A 17,836-nucleotide genomic window follows, 5' to 3' on the forward strand; every position below is an offset into this window, starting at 1 on the left:
GTTCGTCTGTGACTAATAAACCAAATTGCTGACGAGAAAGGAAGCTAACGACCAAGAAAGCTGATACGATGAGGAGAGAGAATCACTGTGCAGTCGGTGCAGCAAAATCTCATGTATCTGGCCGTGCACTTAGAGGCTGCTACGGGGAAGAACATCAGCAGCGACAAGTAAGACGGGTATTATACATAGCTGGACAAGTTGGATGAATAATCCGTAAGAAACTCTTTATAAGGAAAGAAAACAAGGGAAAAGAGTCTTGCTGCGCAAAACAGTACAATGGCATGCCACTGTAGTTGTGGAGGTAGGTGATAAATGCAAATGCCTTATATCTGTTACATCGGACAAGCGGTGTATGTGAAGAAAGAAGAACGAAGCGCTCCAGATAAGAACCTGCAGTTTACATTTAAGCATGGCGGTTGAATCATACTGGTATGGAAATGTATTTCGGCAGCTGGGACAGTTAATTATCATGCAATACCTGCAACTTTGGATAATATAGTGTACCTCAATGTATTAAAGCAGAACCTAAAGCCTAGCGTACAGAATCTGGGAAATGATATCGCCTATTACTTTCAGCAAGATAATAATCAAATGAATACAGTTGGGGTCGTGAAGGAATGACTTTTGTACAATTCACCTCACGTCCTGCAAACACTACCCTAGTCGCTAGACTTAGACCCCATTGAACACTCATGCACTATATATGGGCAGATACTGAGAAAAAAACCGATTACAAGTAAAGAATATCTTGAAGAGTGTTTTTTTTTTTAAGAATGGATCAAAATATGCCCAGACATCACACAAAAATTCGCAGAAGCAATGCCAAGATCACTAAAAGCAGTCATCACTTCAAAAGGAAATGTCCTAAAGTACTAAATTGCTGTGAGTTACTGAATTGTTTGTGTTACTGTACTGAACAAACACTTTATCATTGTCCATTTCTGCACGAGTTTCTATTTTTGTAGCTATATTTTCAGAGCTATCGAATTGAGAGATATTTTTAATAGTAACCTTATCTACCGTGTCAATTAAACCAAATGATGTTTATCAAAAGCACTCACTTCCTTGTAGCATTCACGAGTCATTGTTCTTTTCATTGTCAGTGGACGAATACTTTTGCGACGAACTAGTCCGCATGCGCAAGATGTATGGTATTTTTGTTTTTTCAACCCAACATTAAACAGCTTATTTGCCAAGAGAACGTCGGTTTCGCGTGTCAAAGCATGATTAAGATATACAGATTTTCTGGTATTACACACCACAAAATATGTGTCTACCAAAACAAAGTGAATTGATTTTCACTGGTTTGTTTTCCTAATAATAGCTTATGCATTACTTATCAGATTCAATGTAGCTCTGTTGAAACTATATTATGAAAGCTACTACTACCTAGCGGGTGGACCCGAAACTACTTCAAACAACTAGGTCTCGCAATTAAGAGTTTCTCCCCCATGGTCGGAGCTGCGGTGCAGCGCTGCGTGTAGCCGGCTGTCTGTGCGCGACAAGAGGCCAGCAATTGGGAAGTTCTCGTCCAATGAAGAGGTACGGACGGAGTGACAATGACGTGTGATCATGTAGAGGGTACTGCCGCTGGGAGAGAAGAAGACCAAGGGGTGAGAGAAGGGGGGAGAGAGCAGATAGCGAGGAAGAGGAGACTTCTCGCCTATGGGTTGCGATTGTGTGAAGAGATACCAGTTGGAATTGGGTCAGTCGAGTTTGACGAGCAATTACAGCTAGCCGTCAGCGCAGACGAATCGGAACTCGCAAGCGACATCGTCCAGAAAATCCAAACGAATTACTCTGGCTTTTCTATATACATAAGGATTTTTTGTATGACAGAATATTTTCGTGGCTCTATGATTACACACACCAGTATTTCGCGAAAACGTTTTGTACCGAACTATATTTCTAAACACTGGTGCTTCTTCTAATTGCATATTATTGTAGATAACAAATCTGCATTCTGATTGGCCCACTCTAAACGAAAAAAAAACACCTGTCACTGATTACAACCAGTAATAAAAGAAGCTGTAAACCATGAGCACACCGTGTCCAAGTCATATAAAACCTCACATTTTTCCCGCGAACTAAACTATCAGTTCGTATTTACCATATCGAGCAGGATCACCGTGGTCTTTTTCATTCTATCACTCAAATACTATTGTGGATATGGTGAAGAATTTATTTTAGTAAACGAAGAAAAAAAAGTAGTATTCTAACTATCGATGGATTTGTTTACTAGTGATGCTTTGTATATATTTTTTAAATGACAAAAACACACAACACTGAAGTTAAACTTCAGTAAACTCGGAAATGACTATTTGAACATAAAACCGTAGCAGATTATGCCCTTGTTTTTCTAAACGTAATCTGTCAGAAATGTGTATGGTCACAGCGTCAAATTTTATTCACTTTACAGACACAACTTCTGGTAATTTCACTCTAAAAACCACATTGACCTTGAACCATTTAAACACTCTCCAACACTTAAATTTAGTTTTGTAAACGGAAATATTTCATACACTCGATACCGCATAGCAATATTTCATTTCAAAAGTTAGAGGGTGCTTTGCGCTCCCGGGCTAGGGGCTAGGACATGCGAACATTATTTATTTAGTTAGTTGATCCACTAAGTCTTCTGCGAGGCTGTGGACTATTCACACAACAAATCGTGTTACACTCACTCTTAATTAAGGGCCCCGCCTACTTGGGCACACATACGGTGTGCAGGCCTTCAGCAAAACCACGCGATTTAGAAACTGCTCAATGAGAATGGTGTCTGTTTACGAAAAGCTTCCAAGAATACTTTTGAAGGCGGATGAGTAAATATGTTTCCAGATTTATTTTTAAACTGCATTTTTAGAAGAGTGAAAAGGGCTAAAAACTTGTGTTTTAAGAACAGTTTTTACGCATGAAACATGCCGTACAGATTTTTGAAAGCACTCAAGGGACCTGTATTATAACTTTATTTCTCTTTTATTTCTCTATGGTTACCGCTAAAATATCATAGTTGTCCGATTAACGATGAGAAGACTGCGTGCCAGTCCATAGCCTTGCGCTTAGAGGCGATACCGCACCAGAAGCACCAGCGAGCATCACACTTATCATCCCAACTCACTAACAAAAAAGACACACTTGAATACGTGGGCCCCTTAAAAAACGTTTGTTTATAAGAGAGTTTGAAGGCATAAGCAGGACAAAAGAAAGTACAGAAGGAGGCGTAACACAGGCCTCTGGCCGGCTGCGGCCCAAGAGTGGCAGATGTGTCCACTCGAAGAAGCGTGTGTGTCTCTTGAACCTGGGGCACGGGGTCATCGTAGATGGCGTGACCAAACACCCTCCCCCCTTCTTTCCCGACACACACACGGGTCACATCTCGCCACACAATACATCATCCCACAGAGGCTATGTGGTGGGGCCAAAGACATTGCTAATGTCCTTAACATATGGAGCACGTGCTAGCGATGCAAGCGAAAGTGAAGCCATAAACAAACTGGACCGTTGCTACAACCGAAAAATTGCCCTTAACATGGCGGTCATTGGTTCCATTCGATGCTTCCTTATGGACAAAAATAAAAATAATTTTTAATATGGCACAACATATGTATTCCCTCCCCCCTGGAGATGAAAGATACAGACTGACAACTATAAGGGCAAAATAGAGCCATTTAAGAACACACTTTCGAGTGATTTTTACCCAACGTTTTATGACTAATATACCATGAAAGTACACAACATAGGTACTTAATGCTAATATAGGGCCAACCTATCCCCTTCGGTAATCGTACGGGAAAAAAACATTATTAATTTTCGTAAATACTTATTCCCTACAAATTGCTGTGCAATTTTGCTTTTTCGTATATTTGTTAACTCATGTCATAGGTATAATAAGGATAGCATTATTTTTGCGTCCCTTATCAGAGGTGGTCTTGGCTTGTGGGTTTTAGCAGCGTCAAAAGTGAACCATTTGGAATGTTTCGGTCAAGATTGAAGTCCCCCACCATCGGGGCAACAGTCTCAACTGTGGCTGTACAAGCCGGCGGACAGCTTGGCCGTGTTGGCGGTGCGTGCGGCTGAAGATCGCGATGGACCGGGAGTTTTAGCTTCCGGCAGGCCTCAGTAAAATGCTTTAATCCACTTAATTAATATTTGTTCCAACGAAAATTGTTCTTTAGTGAGCTATTTTCGTTTAACTTCATCCGGTAATAATAAAAAATATAGGTATTTTTTTAAACTATTGGGATTCAATCCAAAAAATTAGTTTGGGTTTCACGAATAGTTTCACTGAGGAAAAAAACTTTTATTTGTATGTGATTGTTTATCTATGTCGAGAAATATATATTTTTATTTAAGAAGTTAAAAATATAAACAACACGCTATATGTTTTATATTTCAAAACATTTTTAAAGATGTTATTTTATTCCAACATATCAAATCATACCATAATTACAAACATAATCATTGACTAAGTGTGTGTATTTCATGCTAAGCTATGTTTAGTGTTATGATACTTCATTATTTTATAGTAAAGATGTCTGTACAGTGTACCTAACTATCGTGAACGTCTTTTTAAAAAATTTTAATCTCAAATCAATACTTTTAAATAGTTGTATATTCATCTGAATGTCAGTTTATTTATGCATCACGAATATCGACTAAATGAATTTTAATAACATTTACTTGTTTATAAAGTTTCCTGCAAACAGAAATATTGTGATATGTATCATTACACAACTCCTGGACAAGAATGTGAAAATGAGGAAGCTTATTTTGCAATAAAAAATCATACTTCCTAATTAACTGAAGCGGGCACGTACTAGAAAATCGGGGACAAATAATATTCACCCGCCCAAACCTTCAACGCTTGGTGCCGGAAGTGCCGACCGCCATCTTTAATTGTGACATCACAGCGACCATCTTGGACTTAAAATTCTTCAAAATGACTCAAAAAAGAATAAAAATAATTCAAAGTAACTCAAAATTTCTAAAATTTTCCCTATTTTTAGGGAAAAATTCCCGTTTTGAGGGAAAATTTCACGTTTTATTCTTCGAAAATTCAAAAATTCTGAATTCTTAAATCTTCTAAAGAAATTTGCCTTAAAAAGAACCCAAATTCCTAGAAATGGCTTAATACACCTAAAAGCAAGCCGCCATAAGCCACTGATATCAGGACCTTGACCATAAAATTCGAATTCTTAAAGTTTCATCCAAAAAACCCAAAAATACCAAAAATGTTTAGTTACTTAATCGATTTTTGTCCTCGCTTTAATTCACGGCGAGAGAAACATATAATTTATTAATAATACATTATAAACTTCTAAATAAAAATTAAAAAATTCATAAAAACATTTTACGTCATACCCGCCATCTTCAATTATGACGTAACCGCTGCAATTATTGCTACGGCTGCTATATTGAAAATCCATATTTTTACGCTAGAATATCGGGAAAATTAAAATAAATATTAATTAATAAAATTTTAATAAAATATTTCACTATCTTTAAAAAAGACATCATCGTTGCACATTTCGTTACAGTTGCCATATTCGATTCTAGACACGTTGCACTTTTCGCTATGCTCGCCATCTGGGATGTGTATGACGTCACCGATGCATGTTTAGTTACGGAATCATCTTGGATCCTAAATCATTGCAAACTTTTGTTTCGGTCGCCATCTTAAAAATCCATAATTATTAAGAAAATCAAGAAACATTTTTAAATTTATAAAAAAATTTAATAAATATTTGTATAAAAACACTCCGCCATCTTGGATTATGACGTCATGACCACCATTTTAAAAGTTAATCATATTGAAATGAGTAAATATTAGATCTCTTTTCCAGCTAAAATCATTTCCACGATGTTTTCAAGACTGGTCAACATAATGTTCACAAAAAAAATACTATTATAGAGCAACAACTATACAGACGATTCTGAAAATATTTGTGAATACCCAGAATTCTTCAGAAGTTAATGTGTACTCTCAAAAGAAACACTTGCCTGTATTAAAATCTCCTACCCCGATTCCATGAAAAAATACTTTAGTCATTAGAGTTCTGACAATTCTTTAATTACAAAACCAAAGTAAAAACCAATCAAGAACTTCCGAAAGCTTCAAAACTACACACAGAGAAACCAGGGCTTTTAAAAACCGAAGTAAAATTACGGTCGGGTATAAACTTAACGAAATACTTGTTTCATTATAATTCCCAAATTCAAATAGGAAAACTTCGCGGGGCACCATTCATTCACATTATGACTTTTAATTTATAACCTCGACTCATTAATTCGACTGATTCATTAAAAACATAAACCTAACAACTCAGCAACTGAAAAAAATTTAGAGACCAGGGGATGGATGTACCTACACGAGGTTTATACATATATATAATATGTCAAAACAAAAATGTATGTCCTCGGGGCAATACAGCTAGTCTGAAATGACTACACATAGGCTTGCAAAGATATTAACTGACATGAGTCCTCGGTGGTTGTGGTAGCTAATGCGTCACTATGTAGTAAGTGTCGCGGTTTCGATCTCAGAACATTCGGCACATGACTAATATTTATAAGCACTGAGTCGGTAACAAGTGGTTCTGGTTTGAAGTCCGCTATAACCTTGGAGGTGCCGTCGTACTAAGCTTCTATGCATAGCTGTGCGACGTAAAAACTTATTAAACGACAATAAACATAAGTAATAGCTTCGCCAACGGGCCATGCCACGTTGCACGGGCTGTAATTACATGTGCGCTTGCTTCGCCAGCGGGCCATGTCACGTTGCACGGATTATAGCACGCGCACTCGCTTTGCCAGCGGGCAATGCTATGTTACACAGGCTGTACCCACACAAGCGAAGCTGGAGCACCAGCGGGCCATGCCAAGTTGCACGGGCTGTACCCACACGCGCGCTTGCTTCGCCAGTGAGCCATGTCACGTTACACTGGCTGTACCCACACGCGCGAAGCTGGAGCAACAGCGAGCCACGCTAAGGTCGTGTCTCAATTTAAAGAGTTCCCTCGCCGCAGAGCGTGTCATCTGACGAGAGAGCTTTTTCGTGTTCTTTCGAACGAGGGCATCCCGCGCCACGACGAACAAATGAAATACGCACGAAAAACAGCGCGAACATGCGCGGCCCGATTAAAAGGTTTTTTTTACAGTTCGGTACCAAGGACGTACTAACACGGGCTCTTCCGCCTCCCAAACGTTTTAAACTACCACTTATTTCCAATTTCAGGGGTAAAGTGAAAAGTTTCATAACTTTATTTTTTACTCCTGCAAACTTCACGTAGTTATTTACACAACACATATTTACTTCGTAAACATGCATGTGTATGTGTGCATATATATATATATATATATATATATATATATATATATGCGCGCACATCACATGCAAAAAATGCATAGAACTTGGTAGCTAGTTGTATTATCCCCACATAAACAATTACGGAAACATTGTCAGACTGTCCAGATGTCACAGGGTAATATGTCTTTAAATCAACTCAAAAACGTATTCAAAATATTTAATTCAATTTTATTTACTCCATATAACTAAAAAATAACTTCGAAAAAATTACCCAGGAATGTGGGGGTATCTTAGCAAAAAGCTGGTTTGACAGAACATACAGAATTACTATCATTATTTTTGAAGAATAATTTTAACGAGGCGAGTGGTTTTATAATAGCCCTGACAATAGTTACATAAGACTTTTGGAAATGCGTTAGTACATATTCTATATTCGAAATGACAAATACTAAGGATAATACCGTTCAAGTTAGTTTTTTTAAGTTGAGCGCAAGCCTTTATGTATGATTACGTAATCTCTTGACATGCGAGTCAGTCATATATATTTCTACCAACACATGAGAGAAAAAATAACCAGCTGTCGACTTGCTGAAGCCTTCCTCAAAAATTTTAAGAAGATCTGACAAGAGCAGTACTTAAAAATAAGCTTTTATCGCTCCAAAATATTGCAAATTATTCTCGTTTGAAATAAAACATAGCCTATGAAATGAAAGTTAATGCGAGACCATCTTGCAGAATTTGCAGCACACAGTCATCATGTCGCAAAGCATCACGTGATACTTGTTGACAACCACATGAAGTTGTTCACAAATACATTTTAAGAAACACCGGTGGCAGGACCAGAGACGCAGTGTGTGCAGACAATTTTTGTAGACTATGAAAAGTGTGAAAAACGCGAATATAAAAAATAAAGTACAAAATACCACCTACATTTCGATTTTATTCATTTTAATTAATCATGTTTTAAATGGAGATATTTGTTAATCTGTTTCTAGTGACTTTATTTAATTACAATTTCACATATAATGTACACGGATGCAAAACAAATTATGTCTGGTACGCTACTGGAGTCCCTGGGCAGGAGACACGCAGACAAATCTGAGACAAGTTGCGCGACACAGACTATAGATGTCTGAAGTTGTCGATAACACAATGCTGCACGTAGGAGTTCGCGCCTGCAGCGAGTGCATACTCCCAGTCTCTCCTGCCTGCGAGTTCTGTTGCGTGTGAAGTATCTGGTTCGGCCAGAGAGAACACATTACCAATGCCGTAGGCACGACGTACAGAGAGCGCAACAGTAAAAAATAGGCCTACCCAAGGCAATGTTGCTCCATGAACACAATATTCTGGCACCACACAAAACATTCGATTTCATTAAAATGCAAGTATACCAACTCAAACGTTCGTTGGGCTTTGTTAAGTTTTCATAAAGTATATGTGTGTGTGTGTGTGTGTGTGTGTGTGTATATATCGTACATCTTTTTTCGCGGTATTTATATAGTTTTGAAGAACATTTTATATTTTGATTTGAGCTACGCTAGTTCCAAAATATAAGGTATTATGGTTCATTTAAACTCACTAGTGGTTTGAAGAATCAACATCTGCAGTGGTTTTAAAATTTCTTAACATTTATGTGCCACTCATCATTTTGCAGAATTTTATTTTTGAGTGGCGAGTACTGTAGCGTTCGTCATTCACGAACGCTACAGTACTCGCCACTCAAAAATAAAATTCTGCAAAATGATGAGTGGCACATAAATGTTAAGAAATTTTAAAACCACTGCAGATGTTGATTCTTCAAACCACTAGTGAGTTTAAATGAACCATAATACCTTATATTTTGGAACTAGCGTAGCTCAAATCAAAATATAAAATGTTCTTCAAAACTATATAAATACCGCGAAAAACGATGTACGATATATATATATATACATACATACACACACACACATACACACACATACTTTATGAAAACTTAACAAAGCCCAACGAACGTTTGAGTTGGTATACTTGCATTTTAATGAAATCGAATGTTTTGTGTGGTGCCAGAATATTGTGTTCATTCTAATAAACATGCAAAACTCAAGGTTTCCATACTCTTACACTATACAATGTCTATGAATTTTCCCTGTTTTTCCTGCTCAACCAAAAATATATTTTTCCCTGTCTCATTAATTAATTTTGCAAGTAACATATTATATTACTCTAAAAATTCGTATCGAAACACGTTTCTATCACACGTATAATGTCAAATGGACCATAAAATCATTTTCCCATACACAGTTGCACTGTCATAATTTCCATCAATGCTATATAACTAATGCTGCCAGTTCGTAATATAAAACCACTATATTTAGTCTAACTTTTAAACAATACATTATTGTGACAAGGTGTATGACTACACACATTTTATCGTGTTTCAAATCATTAAATACACAGGTGATTCATTCGTTGTTTTTACGTTTAATTGTTAAACTATTAACTTGACTGTGTAAAGGCTGGTTTTAATACACTAACGAAACACACTACAATAAAAAATTTACCAGTAAGTTGAACAATTAAAATTATGTCAATTTCCCTGAGTTTTACCGGTTTCCCAGATTTTCTTTGACTGCGGTAACCCTGAAATGACACCAAAAATAACATTCACGGCATGCGCGTCAGAATTTCGGTACAAGCGGTGAAAAAATTGGAAGAGGTGGGTAGACGCAAAGAATAAAGAGGCAGAGGCAACTGAAACCATGTTTCACGGACATGTGAATATCTATTGGGTGGGCCCATGACTACTAGAAAAAAAAAAAAAAAACCTGCCGGGAGGTTCAAATCCAACAAAGTGTTAGCTTTATAAAGATAATTTAACTACTCGACGACTAATTGCTTAATAGAAGACCCTTACTGTGCCAAAAAAATACTTATTTCTGGTTTGTAATAAAAAAATTATGTTCTGTATTTATGATTAGGTGTTTCAGTATTTCTGGTATGCCACACCACAAAATAAGTAGCAACCAAAATAAAGTGAACTAAATTTTCACTGGTGCATTTTCCTGATAATAGCTGATACATTACTTCTCACACTCCATGAAGCTACGGTAGTAATATATAATGAAAGCTACTATCTAGCTGGTGGACCCAAAACTATTGAAACTAGGTCTGAGTTTCTCCCCTATGGACAGACGGAGGCACGTGACCGCCAGCGGTTGGCGGAGGAAAGCCCCATCGCACAGCGACGTACCCGAACCGCGGAGCCAAACAAGTCCCGCTCCGACCGGATTTAGACACGATTGGAATGAGAAGATAGCAGGGAGGGGAAAATACGTATATAAAAACCGGGAGAGCGGGAGAAGATGAGACGGAGATGGTTGCGTAACGCCGCTGCACAAACATCCTGCAGCAGGAACGGGAAAGCGCGCCAGATGGAATGACAACAAGCGGCGGCGGGCCTGGTGACACACCTCGGCGCCTTTGCCCGCAATCAATCTAGCGGCAAGCCAGGGTCCACGAGCGAGCCTTCCCACCTTCATTTATAGCCTGGCGAGAACATCAATCGCTCAGCGCAACTGCGCGAATGCTAACAATAGTCCTTGTTCAGGCCAGGCCTACTGAATTGTAGCCTCGCATTTTTTTAATGTATTAGTCAACTGAAGTAAGTTATTTGCAAATGGATACAGGGTTTACTATTTAAAAAAGAATTCATACGAGATGATTCACGATGAGTTATAGTGAAATGTGCAACCTGCTCCCAAAATTTACTGAGTCATTTAAAAAATCATAATGACAAATACCATAATAAAACCATTTAAAAGTAAAATACAGTCATGTATTAACATACCGCATTGTTTTGCAAGTGAGCACCACAATTGCGTGTAACAAGCGATAAGAGAAGTATAAAAATGTTTCCGCTTCTTCGACATGTTGACAGAGGGCTTGGATCATAACTGTCGCACAAAAACATAAATATCTAAATGTTACAGTACATACTCAGTTACGAAAAAAAGACAAGAATGAGGGTTTTGTGGGAAAGGAGGTTGGGGGAAGAGGAAAGAAATGCACAAGGGCATGGCTTTTGAGACTTCTTTCATAAGCGTCACTAAGCCAGGCAAGATTACGATATTCTGAAGAAAATAAATTTAGAATGAGGTTTTAAAGTTCTATGTTATAAGCTAATGCGTAAGCGTGAAACATTAGAAGAATACCACAACTATAATTGTACATAAAACTCTAGCGATCTTGCCTGGGACACGAATCGGGTGCATTTGGCCTGAGTCTTTGTAACGAGGATCAACTCACCGCTTTTATAATTTTCAAGTACGTCGACTCATCCTGGGCTCGCTTCTCTATAGGTCTTCTAGCACGCTATGTCCTCTGTTCCATTTCACATGAGGAGGGGGGGTTGCCTGCAGCCCACAGCGAGCGCATCGCAGCGAGATGCACGGAGGACGGTTCCGAACCTGCAAATGAAGGCAGCGTGACAAGCACTCAGGACTTCAAGCATACAGCTTTGCTCCAGTTCTACACAAATCATTACTATGTTTCAATGCCATGCATTCGCTCGCGACCCAGCAAAACGTGGCAATGCCTGTCGCCTTACCACACGGGTATTGCGCGAAAACACCTGAAACTTCGTGGTTCATGAGTAGCGTGGGAACAGTTTTAAAAGGTCTCTTTTTATGGGAGTTTCAGTTTGAACGACGGAAATTGTAAATAACACTTGCTAATAATCATCACGCGTGGTCAAGTATAAATTCAGCAATGTTTTGAGTACGTTCCTTAAATAATTAATGCAATGGTAAATTTTGATTTAATGCAGTTTTTTAGACATAGTTGTCACTGGAAATCGTCTGTGTTCGTCAGTGCTATCGTTGTTGTTTTGTTTTGTTCATAGTACTTCATCGTTGTGTTTATATGTTTGCTGCATGATCCAGGTTTGTTGTCTGCCTGCATTAATCTATCTCATCGTTGTTATCTCACTGTGTTTGTCTGTGTTGTTATATTATTTTTTCCATGGCTAAGTTCCTTCAACGGAATTCTTGTGCTGTATGATATTTATATGTTGAACATTTTTTGTCCGTGCTTTCGTCGTTGTGTTGTCCATAATACTTGTTTAGTTTCATCGTTGGTTCCGTTTGTCCGACATCAGCTGATTCAATCTTATTTTCTACGTCACAGCATGGTATAACCTGATAATGTAACTCCATGAATGTACTGCAGCCTCGCTCAAGCCGCGGAATCTCTTACTTTTAACACTGGCACGATTTACGGAGTGGTGTGAACGAATACTACGGGAACGACAATGCAGGATTACGACAGAATTGTAACATTTTAAGAAATTCAAGTTTAAATTTTAAAGTTCTCCTTTTCTTTTCAGTTATTTTAAAATTAGTTTTAAAAATTTGATTCGATATAGGGTGTGTCCCTACGTTACATAAAGTTTTCTGTATCTGTATGTATAATTACAACCCGCTAGGGCTTGTAAGATTTTTTTAAAAATATATATATATACAATTTGCACACGTATTTAAATTGCCTGGAAAATATCCCATAGAAATAAGCCTACAAGTTTCATAATTATGCGTGAATGAATATGTAGTGTCGAGAAACCTTGAAGCATTATAAGGCCCTTAAAGGCTAGGTATTACACTATTATGTGAACTTATCACGAAAACTTTCTCGTATTATAGTTTCATAGAGAATGTTCTTAACATATGTTTACTAAATATATTCTAATAGCGGTAAAAATATTCACACTCATCACTTTAGTGTACTGGAAAAATTTCTAAAATATCAGTAATGACCAGAAAACGAAATGAACTAGGCGTGTGAGACCTGGTCTTAAGGTCAGCTCTATAAATTCGACCACACGTCATTATTCAGTAATTTTGTTGATTTAAAACAGGGAAATGGGAACCCGGGAGGGGGGGTTGGTTGGTTTGTGGAATAAAGAGTAAAGAGCAAAGAATAAGAAAGGAAAAGGAAAGCACGGCTGGGGCAGGAGAAGCAAACTCGAGCGATGAGGCGAGCCTCATTTCCGCTTGTATTGTTCCCTCCCGTCGCTGCCGACATCGACAGAGGCGCCGGCTGACGAGTTAATATTCTCGCCGAAGCCCTGCGCGGCTCGATATTCACTCACAGCTCCCCGCGGCGCGACAAGCGACGGCAACCAGGGACACGCTATCACACTGTACTCACGAGTAGTTTCGAAAGAAACCCGTCCTACTCATACAAAGTAGGTATATACTTTGAGGTGACAATAATGTTTTATTTAAATACTTCGGGTTGATTTTTCAAGTGAAATAGTTAAAAACCAAAAACAGTTCAATAATCAATATTTTATTATAAATTAGAAACTAATTTTAAAAAATACATTAAATAAGACGATACATTACGAAACATTTATCTGTGAACCGATTAAAAACTAAACATAAATGGACATTAAGAAAATCTCTACCTTTTAAACTTCCCACACTTCCTCTGACAGCCACTCAAAAAAATATATTTTATCTAATCGTTTTGTTGATAACATGTTCCGTGTATATTTTTGTGGTTCTTAATCTTTAAATATTGTTGTTTTAATTGTAATCACATAAGCAAACCTACGGCAACACGTGTAAATGTCTTTAATGTGAGGCCAAAATGCAGTTTTAATTTATTTATTAATACATGCGATGCCCGACATTTTACAAATATCAGATAACTTGAAGCGTATGTCTAGCTAAAAATTTTGCAACAAAATATTATTTGCAATTAATTTGCATTGGAGCACCCGTAGGAGTCACCGGCAAACAAAAATGACATGAAAATGCAATAATCCAACAAGCACTGATTTTTTAGATGTAAGATAACTTTTTCTCAATCCTTAACATTTCCATTTGCGTTTAAGTTTTCCCCAAAATTTCCACGTGAAATGCAATTAAAACGTTGTTTATATTTAAGAAATTTCTAATAGTTGGCCATGTTTTATGACGTCTCTTTTAACCCCAGTACCGAACACCCCATACGTCCTGGAACAGACAAAACACTGCGTATAAAACATAATAAAACTACATCGTGATACAAGGCCCTTTTACCTTTTTTTTTAATTGAAAAACGAAAAATATATTTTAACTATTTATTTCGGCAAATAAGTTCTATGTAGGATAAACCGCTAGAATTTTTTTTTTGCCTGAAATCTCTTTGTGAGACCTTTGAATATATATACTGTATAGAAGTCGCCAGCCCAGGTTAAAAATTCTAATACGGTTTTGAGGTAGTTGGTTAATTCACCGCCGCAATCGCCACCATCTCTAGGGCATCGACTTGTGGTGGTCCCTAGCGGACAAGTGTCGAACTCTTCAGACACCCCTTCCCCCTCCTGTTGAACGACGTTGAGCTGCAGTGAATGCTGGATGAGGGGTGCGGGGAATGACAGCGGGCGACAGTGCTGCGCTCTAACGTATAAATAACAACTAAGACGATACAGGGCGTTACGGCAGCGCACTGCAGCGGTGAAGTTCCCAAGCTGCTCATTATACGCTTCTGAAAAACGTAGAGTAAATCCTATCCACTCGCGACTTCTATACAGTATATATATTCAAAGGTGAGACTGTGTGTTTGCGCTTTCATACATAGTAACACATCAAAATATATACATATTGAAAAAAAATTTAAATGAATAAAAACTTGGCTTCTTGAATCTTTAAATTTATTTGCAACTAGTTGTTTTGGGCCAGCGAAAAAAAAAAAAAAAAAACTTAAATACTCCTGAGTGCGATCTCTCTTCCCTCCGAGCACCCAAAATCGGCGCCGTCAGTTAAAACAGATTGCAAGGAACACGTTCGGCATCTATGAGTTACTTTGTTCTGAGCCCAAACAAGCGTAATAAGGCACAGGTGAACAATTTTTTAATCACTGCCGGCTTGCACAGTCGTGACTTGAAGCGAATTAAAGCGTTTCTTCGTTTGATTAACCTGCACAGTTTTTGCTTACCTGACTCTGCAAGCGGCCCTAAGTGTCAAACATCCAACGAACATGTGCACGTGACTAGAGAGAATAAAAATAACAGCAGACATGAGACAAGAAAGGACATGTTTCCTTGTAAAACAAATAGTGAAACGGACTAGAGGATCGACCAAAAAGAAAGACACCTCTAAAAATACCTTTACGAAAAGAAAGGCCTCGGAAAACTATGTCTAGGACCAGGAAGCAAATTAAGATCGGTCCGAAAAGATGGTGTGTTCTTTGTGGAAAGTCTTTTGAAGAGGACTCGCTGGGTTGGCTCACACTGCGTGAGCTGACAGTGAGTGATCCACGGCCAACTTTGTACCTGGACATAGCACTCGGTTTAGAACTTAACACAGAGTAAAGAAACTACTCACGATCATGTAAACTCACCCAATGCTTTTTGAGTTTTGCAGGCTCTCCTGTGCACTACCAACGCGTTTTTAAGTATCGCCGTACGTATTCACACATGAAATAAATTACTTTTATTAATTACATCGTCAATACACTAGTTCGCCAACTCAATAAGGAATTATGGACATGCATCACAGTAACAAACTTTTGAAGCTCACCCAATTATTCAATCACTAGCTAATAACCCGCGGCTTCGCTCACATAATTGCCGAGTATTGCTAAAATCTTTTTAAAAAAATTATATTCATTCAACACATGTTTACTGAATAAATATACATAATAAATTATCAGACGGATAAAATATTTAATTGATAACATAACAGTTTAACAATAATATTTTTGGAGTATTTATGCGTAGGCCCTTTAAAAAAAAAAAGATTAAGTACCTGATATCATTTGTTTCATAGCGTTCGAAGATATATTTTATCTTGATGAAATCACAATTACCTCCATTTCATTTCTGGAAGTAGAAAATTTAAAAAAAAATTATTCTACTTGCACCTAAATTATTTTAACAAAGTTTATATCATCGTTTACACTGAAACTTTCATTTACTGTGGTTAGAGATATTTTAGAATTATTAAATAATTTCATCTTATTACAAATACCCCCCATTATTAAGGATATTAAATTTTAATACAATCACATCTTTATTTGTAATCTATACTAATATTATAAAGCTGAAGAGTTTGTTTGTTTGAACACGCTAATCTCAGGAACCACTGGTCCGATTTGAAAAATTCTTTCAGTGTTGGATAGTACATTTATCGAGGAAGACTATAGGCTATATTATATTATCAATAACATTAAAGATCCTTACTAAAAGTCCAATTTAGAATCAAATGCGTTGGAGGGGGTTAGATACAACATGCAGTACAAGTACGAAGTGTGTGTTGATAATGCCGCAGGCGCTAGAAGTTTATTTCCTATTGCCTATTAACATTGTTGCCACGCACTAGATGCCTTATCATTCTTAATTTTCCCATACCCTCATAAGAGTTCGATTAGTATTTAAATACTTTTTATCACTTCAAATCGCAAACCTAAACTATTCCTCTCTCTGTGTTTAGTTTGTTTTTTGATTGCCATTTTTTTTCAAGTATATATATTTTACAGACTTGAAACTTCACAGTAATGTTCCTTATGTTAAACAGGAAGACATTTTCCGAAAATTATATCCCATGGGTGGTTAAAACCAGGCAACAGTGGGTACTTTGTCTACATGAGAACAGGATTTTGCATTGTTCATGCCTTCTGCGTCTCCATGGCAACGGGCATCGCGCGGCAGTGGCGTACCCACAAGGAGGGTCATGTATAATGAGCGGCGCAAGAGTGATCTGCCTGTAGATTGCCGTAGCGAAGTACGGGTACATCAATTGTACGTTGCGTGCACGAGTCGGGAAACCATCGGTGCTATTCATTTTCTCTCCGGTACATTATACTGTATTTTAATAAATTTTCACTGAATTTTTTTTAATTTACCATTACTGTAAATGGGAGATGTGGCTTAATTTTTTCCATTAGTATAGCCGTGCGAAGCCGGGTCGGGCAGCTAGTATAAAATACAGATATCAAAATTATTATACAACGTATTAGTTGACTTATAGTTTACTAAGTATTACTTAAACAAAATCCTCAAATTTTTACCCCTTTTCCCACAGGGATACCAATATAATTTAATTAAATTCGGAGATAAAATTATTAATTTTTTAAATATACTTACCCCTTTTTCACGTTTTAGGAATTGAATTCCGAAAATACAAAAATTGTGTGTGGAAGTTTTTGTATGGTCATTATTGCTACACAAAATCATACAATAAATCTAATTAAATACGGAGTTGTAATTATTAATCTTTAAAACATACTTACCCAGTCATCCCTTAAAGGGTGAATTTCGAAAATGCAAAAAATTTGGTTGGAAGTTTTTGTAGGGTACTCTTTGGTGTCCAAAATCATTCATTACGCTTAATTATTTTCGGAGATATAATTATTAATTTTTACAACACACTTACCCTTTTTTCACCCCTTAGAGTTTTCATTTCTCAAAATATAAAAATGGTTATTTTAAGGTTTTGTATGTTTATTTTTGGTTATCAAAATCATTCATTACGCTTAATTAAATTCAGAGATAGTATTATTAAT

At 37.3% G+C, this 17,836-nt stretch overlaps 1 protein-coding gene across 2 annotated transcripts in view; it reads right to left on the reverse strand.

Annotated features, from left to right (window-relative positions):
• The window catches only part of LOC134546249 (SNF-related serine/threonine-protein kinase), a 229,866-nt gene that overhangs the window by 99,139 nt on the left and 112,891 nt on the right, over positions 1 to 17,836 (reverse strand). Inside the window, exon 2 of one of the 2 annotated variants that reach the window (XM_063388939.1) lies at positions 11,594 to 11,754. The exons of the other annotated variant lie outside the window; for it this stretch is intronic. The gene's annotated coding sequence lies outside the window, so the exon portion shown is untranslated. The remainder of the gene's footprint in view (positions 1 to 11,593; positions 11,755 to 17,836) is intronic. 2 annotated transcript variants of the gene reach the window in all.

This window comes from Bacillus rossius, chromosome 1 (genome assembly GCF_032445375.1).
Source record: "Bacillus rossius redtenbacheri isolate Brsri chromosome 1, Brsri_v3, whole genome shotgun sequence".
Classification (NCBI taxonomy): Eukaryota; Metazoa; Arthropoda; class Insecta; order Phasmatodea; family Bacillidae; genus Bacillus; species Bacillus rossius.